General features: G+C 41.8%; 1 protein-coding gene across 3 annotated transcripts in view; it reads left to right on the forward strand.

Moving 5' to 3' along the window:
- LOC140478876 (uncharacterized) overlaps window positions 1–14481 on the forward strand; it is an 859005-nt gene that overhangs the window by 725890 nt on the left and 118634 nt on the right. The window contains exon 2 of one of the 3 annotated variants that reach the window (XM_072572437.1): window positions 13714–13860. The exons of the other annotated variants lie outside the window; for them this stretch is intronic. The gene's annotated coding sequence lies outside the window, so the exon portion shown is untranslated. The remainder of the gene's footprint in view (window positions 1–13713; window positions 13861–14481) is intronic. 3 annotated transcript variants of the gene reach the window in all.

Below are 14481 nucleotides of genomic sequence, written 5' to 3' on the forward strand. Positions count from 1 at the left end.
CAGTTTCAATCAGACTGCTAAATGTATGCAGAGAGCTGACTTCCCACATCAACATTATTAAAATGATTGACATGAGCCCAATATTCTGAAGCTACGATGTCACAGAACACACATTACAGCTGAAGGCATACCTGCCAATGGTGAAATGATTAAAATTATATTTTACAGGAAGTTGAAAGTGGGGTAATATAGATCTGAGAGAGTTGTAGGATCAGCAAATATTATAGACATGGGAGGAATGAATTGGCAAAAAAATATTGAAAACAAAGATGACACATTTAAAATGTTAACTGAAAACAATGTGAGTCAGTGAACATAGGATTGATAGGTGAAGTAGAATACATCTAATATAGGGACATGGACAGTAAAGATTTGAATAGCCTTAGCGTTATTGTGGTTATAACTGGGAGACCAGTTAGTAGTTTATTGGAATCATTGCGTCAAGAGTGTAATAAAAGTTTAAAGATCTGAACCAGAGACAAAATTAAGTGATGTTAAAGAAGTGGAAATAGTCATCTTAATGATGACATGAATATGTAATTGTAAGTTCACCTTAGCATTAAATAGGCCATCAAAGTTGCTGCAGGCTTTTACTGTTTCCAGGGAAAAGGATAGAAATAATAGCTCAGGAATGAAGTGTTGTAGCAGGGTGGATGGCAGTGGCTTCAGTTTTCCCAATATTGAGTTAGAAAAATGTTTTTGTTCATCCAGTACGTGCAAACTAACAATCAAACAACTGAGAGACAATGGAAGGCACAAGAGGGATGAGGTTCAGTTAGGTGTCATCAGACACACACATTGGAAACTGTGATTTCTGATGATGTCACTGAGGGGCAGCAAGTAGATGAGTTCAAGGATATATCTAGAGGGACACAGATGAAAAGCTATTATGAGTGATTGTCTGGCTATAACTGGATTAATAAAAATCCGAAAGAAAAAGAAAGGCTTGCACAGACTTTTAAAAAATCAATTATGCAGATGCTTTGTTCAAGAAAAAGGTTTGGGATAGGATTCCAGCTTTTGGGCACAAAAACCCACTAACTGGCTATGTGTTCTTTAACCCAGCATTCAAATTCATGCTAGAAATTCCAAAATGCCGCAGCTCAATAAGCCACCATGGGGAAATTAGAACTTTTAATCAGGAGTTCAAATCGGGTAGTATCAAATCAAAGTAAAATACTTCAAGATCTTCCCTCCAAAATAAAGTCAGAAGTGAGGATGTTTTGCTGATGCTTGCTCAATGGTTAGCATTATTTGCAAGTCCTCAGTTGGGTCAAGCAGTCCATGTCCAAATGCAAGAAATTCTGGGCAATATCCAGGCTCGGACTGAAAAGTGGCAAGTAACATACTTGCCATTCAAATCCAAGCAAGGACCATCTCCATCAAGAAACAATCTAATTACTATCCCTAGATATTCAATAGCATTACCATCACTGAATCCCCCACTAACAGTATTCTGGGGGTTACCATTGATCAGAAATTGAACTAAATTCACCACATACATACAGTGGCTACAAGAGCAGGTCAAAAGCTAGGAATAATGCAGGAGTAACTTACGTCCTGAATCCCTAATACTTGTCCACTATCTACAAGATACAAGTCAGGAGCATAATTGAACCCCACTTCCTGGATGAGTTCATTTCCAAAAACACTCAAGAGGTTGGACACCATCCAAAACAAAGCAACCCCTGCTTGATTGGATCTGGATCCACAAACGTTCAGTTGCTCCACCGCTGATGCTCAGTACCAGCAGTGTGTCCCATCTACAAGGTGCACTGTAGAAATTTCAGCAAAGATTCTTAGACAGCACTTTCCAAACCCACAAGCTGTTCCATCTTGAAGTACAAGGGCATCAGACATATGGGACCACTACCATCTGCAAAATCCCCTCCAAGCCACTCACCATCCTGACCTGGAATTATAGTATTAGGGATTCAGGAAGAAAGTTACTTCCTTCAGTGCCACTGGATCAGAATCTTAGAACACACTCCTTAATGGCAATGTGGGCTAGTGGGATTGGTTTAACCCAGGTGATTGGGGTAGAGAATGATACGGTGACCCTCAGGTTAAACCAACAACTGTCACCTCTCTCGAATGAGAGAGCAGCCCTATAGTCTGGTAAGACTATGGTGACTTTAAACTTACCTCCTACAGCAAATAGACTGCAGTAGTTCAAGATGACAGTTCACCAAAACCTTCTCAAGGGCAATTAAAAATGGACAATAGTCAGCAATGCCCATGTTCCATGAATGATTTAAAAAATTGTAATGAGGTGTTATCATTGATCCATTTGACATACTGGAGCAAAGGTTGAATTTTGAAGCAGACAGGAATGACTACATTTCACAAAACATGAATTGTCTATATCAAGTCAGGATGCAGCAACATTATCCACTCCAGAAAGATCAAATTAATCACACACAAATTTCAGAAAAAGTGATTAAAATATTTAAAATTCACTGAAACCCATGGGACTGCAAGAATGCATTAACTGCCTTCAAAGGTGGCAAGTAGTGTTTAATTAAGTAGTCAAATGACTAAAACATACAAAAGAGGCTCAGTTCCACTGAAGAATATATTTGCATGGTTGAAGGAAACCATCTGAAAGCATTTCCAGTTAGTTACTAACCCCTGAGTCCCAATAAACTGGGAAGTATAAATTCTTCTTTTTCTTGGACTAATTAATGACACAGGTACAATAATTATTATTGAAAGCAGTGTGTAAAATGCATATTTTAAGAAGTAATAATCATAACATTTTGAAAACTAATGAGAAAATAAAGTTATTCATGAGCAAAGACCCCATTAAAAATCTTCCGGAATGCCACCCAATTTCATATTAGTAGGCAAGCGTATTACATTTTTCATAACATAATTTTTAAATATGTCAGAGTTCCATGAAATATGCAATTCTTTTTGTCTGCACACAGAAACCATTTTTGTCCAGCTACATTGCATTCATCCCAAAGCTTTAACCAATTTAGCCACAGCGCAGTTGTTAACCAGGAAAAGAGTACAATACAGAAGAGAATGTACTAACAGAAGGCTATGGCTGTGTTATGTGTCATTCAATCTTGTCTGAGGTAACACAAACATTACACAGAGGGTGATTTGCAAGTGGAATGAACTTCCTGAGAAAGTGGTGGATATGGATACAAGCACCACAATTTAAAGACCTTTGGATAGACGCATGAATTGGAAACATTTGGAGGGATGTGGTCCAGAAACAGGCAAGTGCGACTAGTCTAGTTTGGGATTATGTTCAGCATGGACTTGTTGAACTGAGGGGTCTGTTTCCATGTTGTATGACTCTGTGACTCTATGAGATTGCCTATCAGCTCCTGAAGACTTTTAGATCACAAATGCTTCCTTAACAATATCTCAGCCTATGACAATTGTGACTTAGTCAGTAGCCCGGTAGCCCTGTTACCTCAGAGTTCAAAGGTTGCGAGTTCACACCCCACTCCAGGATTTGAGCACAAAAATCAAGTACCAAGTGAGTGCTGTACTGTTGCTGTATTTTGTGTGAGATGTTAATCTGAAGTCTTATCTGCCTTTCACAGAAATGAAAATTATTCTGTGATACTACTTCAAAAATGAGCAGGGGAGTTTTTGCCTGATGTTCTGATGAATATATATATATGTATATATATATATATATATATATATCCCTAGGTTAACGTCACAAGGAGTATCTGATACTTGCCAGATTGCTGTGTGTGGGAGCTCACTATATGCAAACTGATAATCTTGTTTGATACATAACAATTGTGACTAGACACCAAGAGTACTTCACTTGTTGTAAGTGCTTGACATTCTCTGATGAAGAAAGGTACTATGTAAATCTAAATGTTTTTTCATAAAGTGGCAGAATGCTTACTTCAACAGAACACATTGAGAACACAGACATGGTTAGATTGGACAGTATTATGCAGTTGGAGCAGTAACAGTTGAATAGTAATACAGTAGTTTGGTTGAATAGACTGGTTCTTGTACACCACTCTAGTGTGCAACGAACCAAGCAATTTTGTATTGTGTGAGGATATATTAATTACAAGCTCTCAATTTTACAAATATATTTTTCTGAGGTTAAAATCCACTTCCCTCAAATCCAAAGACATTAGGACACATCTGTCATGGACAGTTCTTCCACAGCTGAACCATCAGTTTCTTGAATCAGCAAATACAAATAATCAAACATAAGTCCTGCAATTAAGCATCTACAGCAAAAAAAACAATCTAACAATGCTGTTATGTTTCTTTTACATTTCATCATTGTTTAAGGTGTGTATTAAATTAATGCAGATTGGAAGACATTGTAGAATTACTGTTTATCTATGCTGTAAATGATTTAGTCATTTAAGATTACTATTTTATGAAACCAATTAGACATTTTATTTATGCTCTAATTTGATGTATTGTTAAATGTAATATTTTCAAGTAATGGCTATTTATTTTATTCATTTACGTATCCAGTGTCACCTTTGCCCACTCACCACTGATCTTTCTTAATGATTCAATATGTTGTCTGCTCACAAACCTGAATGAAACCAGATTGTTCAGTCATATGTGATATACTGTTGCTTTTCAAATCCACTTCTTCTGAATATGTTAATACAAGGGGTTTTAGCTTGCTGCTGTTCAAACAGTGCTATTTGGCATATTTCATATTTTGTGGGCAGCACGGTGGCACAGTGGTTAGCACTGCTGCCTCACAGCGTCGGAGACCCGGGTTCAATTCCCGCCTCAGGCGACTGACTGTGTGGAGTTTGCATATTCTCCCCGTGTCTGCGTGGGTTTCCTCCGGGTGCTCCGGTTTCCTCCCACAGTCCAAAGATATGCAGGTCAGGTGAATTGGCCATGCTAAATTGCCCGTAGTGTTAGGTAAGGGGTAGATGTAGATGTAGGGGTATGGGTGGGTTACGCTTCGGCGGGGCGGTGTGGACTTGTTGGGCCGAAGGGCCTGTTTCCACACTGTAAGTAATCTAATATGTTCATATCAAGACAATGTTTGAAAAGTTGCGCGCAAGCTAAAATGTGCTAATTCATTCTTTTTATGATATTCTGGCATCAAAGTCTGGCACGGGCATTACATCTGCCATGGCCCATGATAAGTTTGTTTATGTAATCATCCAATCTTCAGATTATTATTTATGCATGCGATTTTTATAGCAACCTAAATGGCGAATGATGTGTGGATGGATGATGGATGGAAAGTTTCTTCCTACCGACATTTTCTGGCATCAAAGGTTCCAGACTGAAATGTCTTCTATGCACCCATTCACTCAATGCAAGTCAAGATCTCTGTAACAAGGAGGATTGTTCTACCCATTTCCTTCCATGCCCCATCCCCCCACTTTCCCCAAAGATATCAGCAGAGAACAAAGAATATTACAGCACAGGAATAGGCCCTTCAGCCCTCCAAGCCTGCGGCAATCCATATCCTCTATCTAAATCTGCCACCTATTTCCTAAGGATCTGTATCCCTTTGCTCCCTGCCCATTCATGTATCTGTCTAGATACATCTTAAATTATGCTATCGTTCCCGCCCCTACCACCTGGCAACACATTCCAGTCCCCCCCCCACTCTCTGCGTGAAGAACTTTCCACGTAAATCTCCCCTAAACTTTTCCCCTCTCAATTTGAACTCGTGACCCCTAGTAATTGAGTCCTCCACTCTGGGAAAAAGTCTCTTGCTAACCACGCTGTCTACACTTCTCATGATTTTGTAGGCCTCAATCAGGTCCCCCCTCATCCTCCTTTTTTCCAATGAAAATAATCCTAATCTACTTAACCTCTCCTCATAGCTAGCACCCTCCATACCAGGCAACATCCTGGTGAACCTTCACTGCACCCTCTGCAAGTCATCCACATCCTTTTGGTAATGTGGCGACCAGAACTGTACACAGTATTCCAAATGTGGCTGAACCAAAGTCTTATACAACTGTAACATGACATGCCAACTCTCATACTCAATACCCTGTCCAATGAAGGAAAGCATGCTGTATATCTTCTTGACCACTCTACTGACCTGCATTGCCACCTTCAGGGAACAATGGACCTGAACACCCAGATCTCTCTGTACACTATTTTTCCCCAGCACTTTTCCATTTGCTGTAAAGTTTGCTCTGGAATTGCATCTTCCAAAATGCATTACCTGACCTTTGTCCGAAGTGAACTCCATCTGCCATTTCTCTGCCCAACTCTCCAATCTATCTATATTCTGCTGTATTCTCTGACAGTCCTCTTCACTATCTGCTGCTCCACCAGTCTTAGAGCTCCAGAAGGTGGCTCCTAGTGTAATGGATGTCTCACAAAACACACTGCTCCAGGCTGCCTGGATCAGGAAAGAGGTCCTCTTTCTCTCTGATGGGCATTAAAAAAAAGCTTCCATGAGGCTCAGACTGAAGTTATATATAAAATCAATGCCTCCAGTAGGCTTGGACAAAGTAGGATCCAAGCTCACACTCTTAGGGCCATCACTCAGAATAACACTGCACTGGGTAGCCATGTCACACAGGCCTGACAACCACACAAGCACAAGCATGGTATCTATTGAAGGGGTTCACTGGCATGTTATGCCAACAACCTCATAATGCTTCCCAGACACTGCACTTCCTACTCACTTACTGGGAAGGGATCACCACTTGGCAGAGCACTGCGTACTCATCAAGTGCTCATGCTTGTATTCCTATCACACCGAATCTTCTCTTGCCCTTACTGCAGGATAAGTTGATGCACAACCAAAGGAGAGCACCCAGGAAGCCCTCCTGATCTCCAAATCCTCACCTGTGTTGAAGAAGGTGTGGTCCACCTAATGGGTAAGTACAAAGACCCTATTTGATTGCGCAATCGGAAGTGTGGAAACCAGTGAGAAACATTGTTGTCTGCTCTTCTCAAATAAGTAGCCACTCTCTCACTTTCCTCTATAGCAACAAATTCTCTCTCTTTCTTTCCTTAGTTACAAAGTGATGGGCAGACAGCAAGATAGAAGTGGGCCCACAGACTCTCCAACAAAGACACCTCAAAAGTTGAAGCCTGTGGAACCTCAGAGGATGCACTGGCAAGGCATTCACATGCACCCTCCATTGGCACAGAGATTGTCACCTTGGTGGGTACTTTAGTTGGAGTCGATTTGAGGATGCAGTGACAAGCACAATATAGACATCTGTCCACAGCTGCTGGAGGAAACAATGTCCATGTTTCTGATACTCAGAGGACTGCCAGAGACCAGGCATTTACTTCAACCCTATTCAGAAGACATCTATATGCAGGCGGCAATATGGATCATGGTCAACCTGCAGAGATAATCAAGGCAACATCAGGCAGGGATGCAAGAGGGCCTTACTAAACTGAATCCAATGAGTCTCGATTAGAGTGGTGCTGGAAAAGCACAGCAGGTCAGGCAGCATCCGAGGAGCAGGAAATTCGACGTTTTGGGCAAAAGCCCTTCATCAGGAATGAAGGCAGGGAGCCTTTGGGAGCTCCCTGCCTTCATTCCTGATGAAGGGCTTTTGCCCAAAACATCGATTTTCCTGCTCCTCGGATGCTGCGTGACCTGCTGTGCTTTTCCAGCACCACTCTAATCTAGTCTCTGATTTCCGGCATCTGCAGTCCTCACTTTTGCCTAATGAATCCAATGATAGAGGAGTACATCCATCTCCTATTGTTGTAGCTTCAGTATGTGAGCATTCACAGCCTCACAGTAAGGTTGGCAATCACCTTGGAGACCCATGTCCAACAGAATGCTCAGTAGCTGCTGGATATGCACTGGGACCTGCACTCCATTACTCTAGCCATTGGTGCTCAGCATCAACAGCAAAGCAAGATGGCAATGAGGCACCTTGTCCTTACTCCAGCTGTCCCTTTTCCTCAAGGAGATAACATTGTGCCAGCAAGCTACCACAGGGAGGAGGTTCAGGCAGGAATACTAGGAACTTCATATGAGGACTTTCTAGTGGTGCCATAACCTCCCACCTTCCTTCTGCCAGTGACCCCATTGCTTGCAGAAGATCGTGCAAGAAGGGTGCACCTGTACAGAAGACTCTCACCAGGGTTCACACAGCCACCAACAATGTCAGTCATCAGGATATGACAATCGTCTGTGGACAGTACATTGAAATATTATGGTTGGCAAAGGAAAAATAAATATTTTCAAGGGCACACCTGTGGCATGGGTGCTTCATAGAAATATAACACAGGTAAAGATATAAAATAGAATACAATCCCTACAGTGTGGAAACAAGCCTTTCGGCCCAAGTCCACATTGACCCTCTGAACAGTAACCCACCCAGACCCATTCTCCTACCCTATTTTTATCCCTGACTAATGCACCTAACCTATGCATTCCTGAACACTATGGGCAATTTAGAATGGCCAATCCACCCAACCTGCACGTCTTTGGGAAGAAAACAGAGCATCTGGTGGAAACCCACACAGACATGGTGAGAATGTACAAAGTCCACACTGGCAGTCGCCCGAGGCTGGATTCAAACCCAGGACCCTGGCACTGTGAGGCAGCAGCGCTAACCACTGACCCATCATATATTCACTTTCTCTCTTCTATAATTTCATGTTGCCTTCTTTCCCAGAAGAGTTCTGACCTGGTTCTCAATGCATTCACCCAGTGAATACAGCGCAGCATCTTGCCCCATTACAAGGAGATGCTGCCCTTGCCTTTGGGGCACCTTTGAATGTCTCACTGTATCAGTAAGCCTGTACTCCTTCTCGTAACCCAATAGATACAGATTTAGTATTTGGTCACTTTATTCACAGATGCAGAAATTACGACGTATTCGCATTTGTAGATCTGATGATCCTGGAAGCTCACTCAATGAGAGTGTGCAGCCATTGTAAAAGTAGTGTAGGATCCTAAAATTCTATCGGACTGTAGGGAGACAGGGCAGAATGGGATTAATGTTGTAAGGTAAGATGTCCCAGACTTGGCACCTTCTTCAGGTTGCATGCTCTTTAATTGGACTTCTTTTTAATGCAGGAGTGTGTCAGAATATCTTAGCCCTCTGTGAACCACTGTTGATGGATGCACCTATTATTGTTACAGCCACAGATATGTGTGGTTAACACATAGCCTCAAAGTATTTCAGCTCAGCTTCCTGCCTCAAAGTCACAATCAAACAGAAGAGGAACATTACTGTTATTCCTAACAGGAGTGGAAAATGAAATGCTTCTCAATCAATGAGCTATGTTGAATAGAGCATACACTAGCCTCACAGCTAGCTGGTCCATAACAAATGGAATAGAAAAAGAAAGATATTCATGCACCTCAGTTCTCGTAGAAGTGTGTGGCTATGAAATTTTCATGCACCTCTCTGGCTTGTCCAACTATAATCTCGACATCTCAGTATCCACATGGGTGATCTGTGAGGAGACCCTCCTCTCTCCTGTCCATTTCCTCCTAAGTGAGATCTCCCACTCATCCATCTCATCCTATCCCAATTCAATCTCCCACTTTGTCAAGTCAGAATGCAGTGGGTGCAATAGGCAACAGTGGTGTGAGATACTCGATCCAGTATGTGTTGTGTTGCACAGCCTGACAGGTTCAGGCATCTTATCCTCAGGAGCCTTATGGTCTGCTCTACAGTGGTCTTTGTTGCAGCATTGTACCTCTCCTCAGCGTCAGGCATAGCTTCATGACAGGTGTCACAAACCAGGGTATGAAGGCTTAACTCTTGTCATTGACTAACCATCCCTGTATGGGCTGGGGAGAGCTGAACAATGAGGTCACTTGTGAATGTTCCAGGATATTGCTATTGTGATAACTTCCTGGATAAAATGTACAGACCTGCATTACATGATACAAGTGATCTGCACATTTATGGAATGGTAGCCTTCCATAAAGATTTTATTTTTCTTCTCTGTATATTTGATTGCAACTGAAATGGGAAAAGAACTATTTTAAAAACTAAGGGTTGTGGAAGAGAGTGGCGCACGTTTTAAAAACAAGTGACTAGCATTTAGTGTAAGTGCTATTTACACTGGTCTTCATTCAACCAGTGGGAGAAGGTTATTGCCGATAACATGCAGCCAGCAAATGTCTCTGAAAGGAGATTTGTCCAGCAACAGTTAGCTGATTAGTTTGCAAGAAGGTGACCAGTTATAGATGACAAAAGGCTTCTGCCTTCCAAACATTACTTTAAGGCGGCATGGTCGCTCAGTGGTTAGCACCGCTGCGTCGCAGCACCAGGGACCCAGGTTCAATTCCAGCCTTGGGTCTGTGTGGAGTTTGCACATTCTCCCCGTGTCTGCGTGGGTTTCGTCCAGGTGCTCCGGTTTCCTCCCACAATCCAAAGATGTGCAGATTAGGTGAAATGGCTCTGCATGAATAGGGGAATGGGTCTGGGTGGGTTACTCTTTGGTGGGCGTCACGGTGGTTAGCACTGCTGCCTCACAGCGCCAGAGACCCGGGTTCAATTCCTGCCTCAGGCAACTGAATGTGTGGAGTTTGCATATTCTCCCCATGTCGGCGTGGGTTTCCTCCAGGTGCTCTGGTTTCCTCCCACAGTCCAAAGATGTGCAGGTCAGGTAAATTGGCCACGCTAAATTGCCTGTAGTGTTAGGTATGGGGTAAATGTAGGGGTATGGGTGGGTTGCGCTTCGGCGGGACGGTGTGGACTTGTTGGGCCGAAGGGCCTGTTTCCACACTGTAAGTAATCTAATTACATGATTGGCTCCTGGGTAGTTGAACAGTTTTGTGGGTGTGAACAACAGAGAAAAAAGCCTTTGGACTTCCTGAAAGGGAGGTGCTGCCTATCTCATACCTAAAGCCTGAAGAAAGCCATGTTTTGTTCCCACACCAGTTGCTGTAATTTATGGCTTTAAACAAATACGTCAGAGACCTTATAATTTGTAAAGAAATTTTGTGCCTTCTGCACAGAAGTGACAAACAACTGGAGAAGAGGGAGATCACTAAATAGCAAGTTCTAACAAGTGTCATTTCAGAGAACCCTGTCCACCCTGACTGCCTTCCCAATTTATCCCTCCATTCATAACACCAATTTATTTTTATTTTATGTCTGCATGCTTGTATAGGAGGACTTTATAAGAAGGCTAAAGTTTTAACAAGTAGAGTTATGTGTTGATTGATGATTGTTTTCCTATAACTAGAATTTACTTATTTGTAACAAATAGTAATTCTTTTAAGTATGGAAACCTGGTCTGCACTTCCTGTAACCTGTGTAAAAGGATTGATAAAATAAAAAAACGTTTTTGCATTTACAAAATATTTAACTTTTGTGAGATTCAGGAGACAAAGTACTTGGATCTGCTTGGATGCATGATGGGACTTGGAGAAAAGACTTTGTGAGTGATTAAAAGCATGATTTAAAGCTATATCACTTTAACAGCAAAGTAGTAAGTTGCCATGCATTTGCTTGCTTTTTGCTGTCAAATTTCTGTAACATTGTGTTTTTTGACTGGGTGGAGTTTCATTAGGAAGGTGAAGTTGATTGCAATGAATTGCGGTGTTAATGAAATGCGTATGGGCTTGTTAGATTAGATTCCCTACAGTGTGGAAACAGGCCCTTCGGCCCAACCAGAACACACTGACCCTCCGGAGAGTAACCCAACTAGACCCACTTCCCTATGACTAATGCACCTAACACTATGGGCAATTTAGTATGGCCAATTCACCTGACCTGCACAACTTTGGACTGTGGGAGGAAACCGGAGTACCCGGAGGAAAGCCACGCAGACACGGGGAGAATGTGCAAACTTCACACAGACAGTTGCCCAAGGCTGGAATCGAACCATTGAGCCACCATTGATGATATACTTGACCCACTAGCTGAAGGGGGAGAATGTGATCAGCCCAGTTTACTGCAACAACAAGAAATTGATTTTTTTTTTGCTTCTCACCTGATTAAGTTTACCCATACGTCATTATTCTCACATGGCAGGGATTGGAAAATCGTGCCCATATTTTTTAAAAATTGGACATCATTCCTTGGGGAACAAGCCTTTTATATAACATGGCAATGTTGTCTGCTGCAATGTACAGGGAGAAAGTTACTTATCACACATATATTGTCATGCATAGCTTTTATTCAGCTGGGACTTTGCATACATACTTTTGAGGATACAGGATTGAGCAGGAGCAGTAATTGTAAATGTGTATGATCTAATTCATTTACAGGCTTCAACTTGCTTCGAATTGGTTTTACATTTCGAAGGGAACACCAAATAAAAGTAGCGGAACAGATAGGAGGCATTCCGTTTTTCTGGTGTTTCACTGTTCACTGTATTTTATCAACACAAACATATTGGAATACAGATGTAATCTGTCTGCAGAAGCATTATAATTTCAATGTCAGAAATGCAACTGTGGCTTTTTGCTTTACTAACACTTTTTGCCTTTGCGCTGCTAACACTTGGATATCAGGAACACTCATTTCTCCTTGTCACAGTCTTCTGGTTTGTTCACGATAATGTATTCTCAGACAAACAGCTAGACATTTATCAGAAAAATGCTCTTGAAAATGACAAAAGGTGGCTCAACCCATTCATTCATAAAGATGCACATTTGATATTATAACTTTGAACCACATCAGTGACGAGGCAGAGAGTATTGTACTTTAAAGCATTGAATGGCCAATGAAATGGAAGTAATTTACCTAAGTCTCTATAGTGGAATTAAAGCTATTCACCAATGAATAACATTCATCATTAGTATTAAAAATTAAGTCAGAAAAGCAAACTTCATATTCAAGTGTTTTGTGGGTTTGGTTCAGTATGAGATTGTTTTGTTTAATGTTCTAATTGCATTGCAAATTATTGACTAGCCTATGAAAACAGATAATCCAGGTGTGAAATTAATCTGCACTGTTGCTTCCAATGCAGGCAGCACACTAACATTGTGCTGCATGATGTGGAGGAGCCAGTGTTGGACTAGAGTGGATGACTACCTGATGAAGGAGCAGCACTCCGAAAGCTAGTGCTTCCAAATAAATCTGTTGGACTATAATCTGGTGTTGTGTGATTTTTAACTTTGTGCTGCATGTAAGCAACACCAAATGCTGTTCAGTTGCTGCATGCCTCACTAGCAGGGGGCCAGGTTCCTGTCACTCAAACACCAAATCAAGCTTGCCTGCCCTACTTAAACCCACCTACATTTTTAAAAAGGATGATACATTCTGCCTGGAAGCAATAAGGCAAACAATTCAACAACCTCTTGGACGTGGATATATCTTTAAATACCAAATCCTACAAGTTGCACCACTGGCTCCTTGCAGCATACCCTAATTACTTTAGCTGTCCACAATCTTTATCAATCACAACTTATACTTAAAATTTAGAATTCCAACTCACCCTCACAAGTGTGACACTACCACAAGCCTGTCATGCACATTTCACATTTTCAAAAATTTCCAGCTGTTCAATCATGACAGTCACAACTCCTAAACACTTCCTCCTTTTTACTCGGAAAAGTGCTCCCTGTTGAATCAGAGGCAACCAGTGCTAACTGGTATGGGATAGGTGGTGCAGCATTTATCTTACCCTGCAGGGTAGACAGTAGGCACCATTATTGGAACATCCATGTGGCAAGCTTGAAAACACATTAGATGACCATATCTAATCATTCCTTCCATTCCCCTCATCTCATAATCTGATCTGGCAAACTGCAGGTGATTAGCATTCACCTCTTACTTTACTGCCTCCCATCACTAAAACCTAACCTTTGTGCCTCTCTGCTTTCAGATACCCAATAACTACCACCTGGCTAGGCAGTGATGGAAGAACAAAATGGTGGTGATGATGAAAAAGCATCATCAATCAAACTGTAATCTTAGCCAACAACTCAGATATTGCCACTGCATCTAATTTAGAGGATGCCTTGAAGGTGAGGTATGTAAGTGATGAGATACAAGGCATACATGGCCAGTAGCAAGAGTAAGGTAGGAAGGTAATGCACAAGCCAGCTTTAATGAGATTCAGATCAAAATAGATTCTGCAGCAAATGACCGAAGATAAGTTGTCAATGGGCCAGGACACAGGGGAAAACCAATGGGAATTCATAGTAAAATGCTTGACGAATTGGCAGGCCTGTCAGAAGGATGGCCTGAAGGAAGGAGTATGAAGGAATCTGGCACCAAACTTGTTCTGAATTTTGCACAAAACTTAAAGACCAGCATTTCCTGCATGGAGGTGGTAGCTGTCTCCATTATGTCACTTGCAGACCCAGCCTTGTTGGCCAATGTTTCCATTGCAGTGCAGTAGAAACCACTCAATATCTAACTACTGTCATGACAGCTCAAACTGAAGTCTTGTAAGGTTAGCTTGCTCAGAAATACTCTCTGAGGATGAGTGCATTTGAACACCCACTCCTGCCATTCTGCTAGTACTGTTGCTGATGCCTCTCAGTTAATCAATGCACCTACTGTCAGATCAAGATGAGGCAGTGTGAAACCTCATCTTCTAGAATCAGAACTGCATAAGATTGACCTGCAAGGCCCTCTCCTGGAAGTA

The sequence above is a fragment of the Chiloscyllium punctatum genome, chromosome 6 (genome assembly GCF_047496795.1).
Source record: "Chiloscyllium punctatum isolate Juve2018m chromosome 6, sChiPun1.3, whole genome shotgun sequence".
Taxonomy (NCBI): Eukaryota; Metazoa; Chordata; class Chondrichthyes; order Orectolobiformes; family Hemiscylliidae; genus Chiloscyllium; species Chiloscyllium punctatum.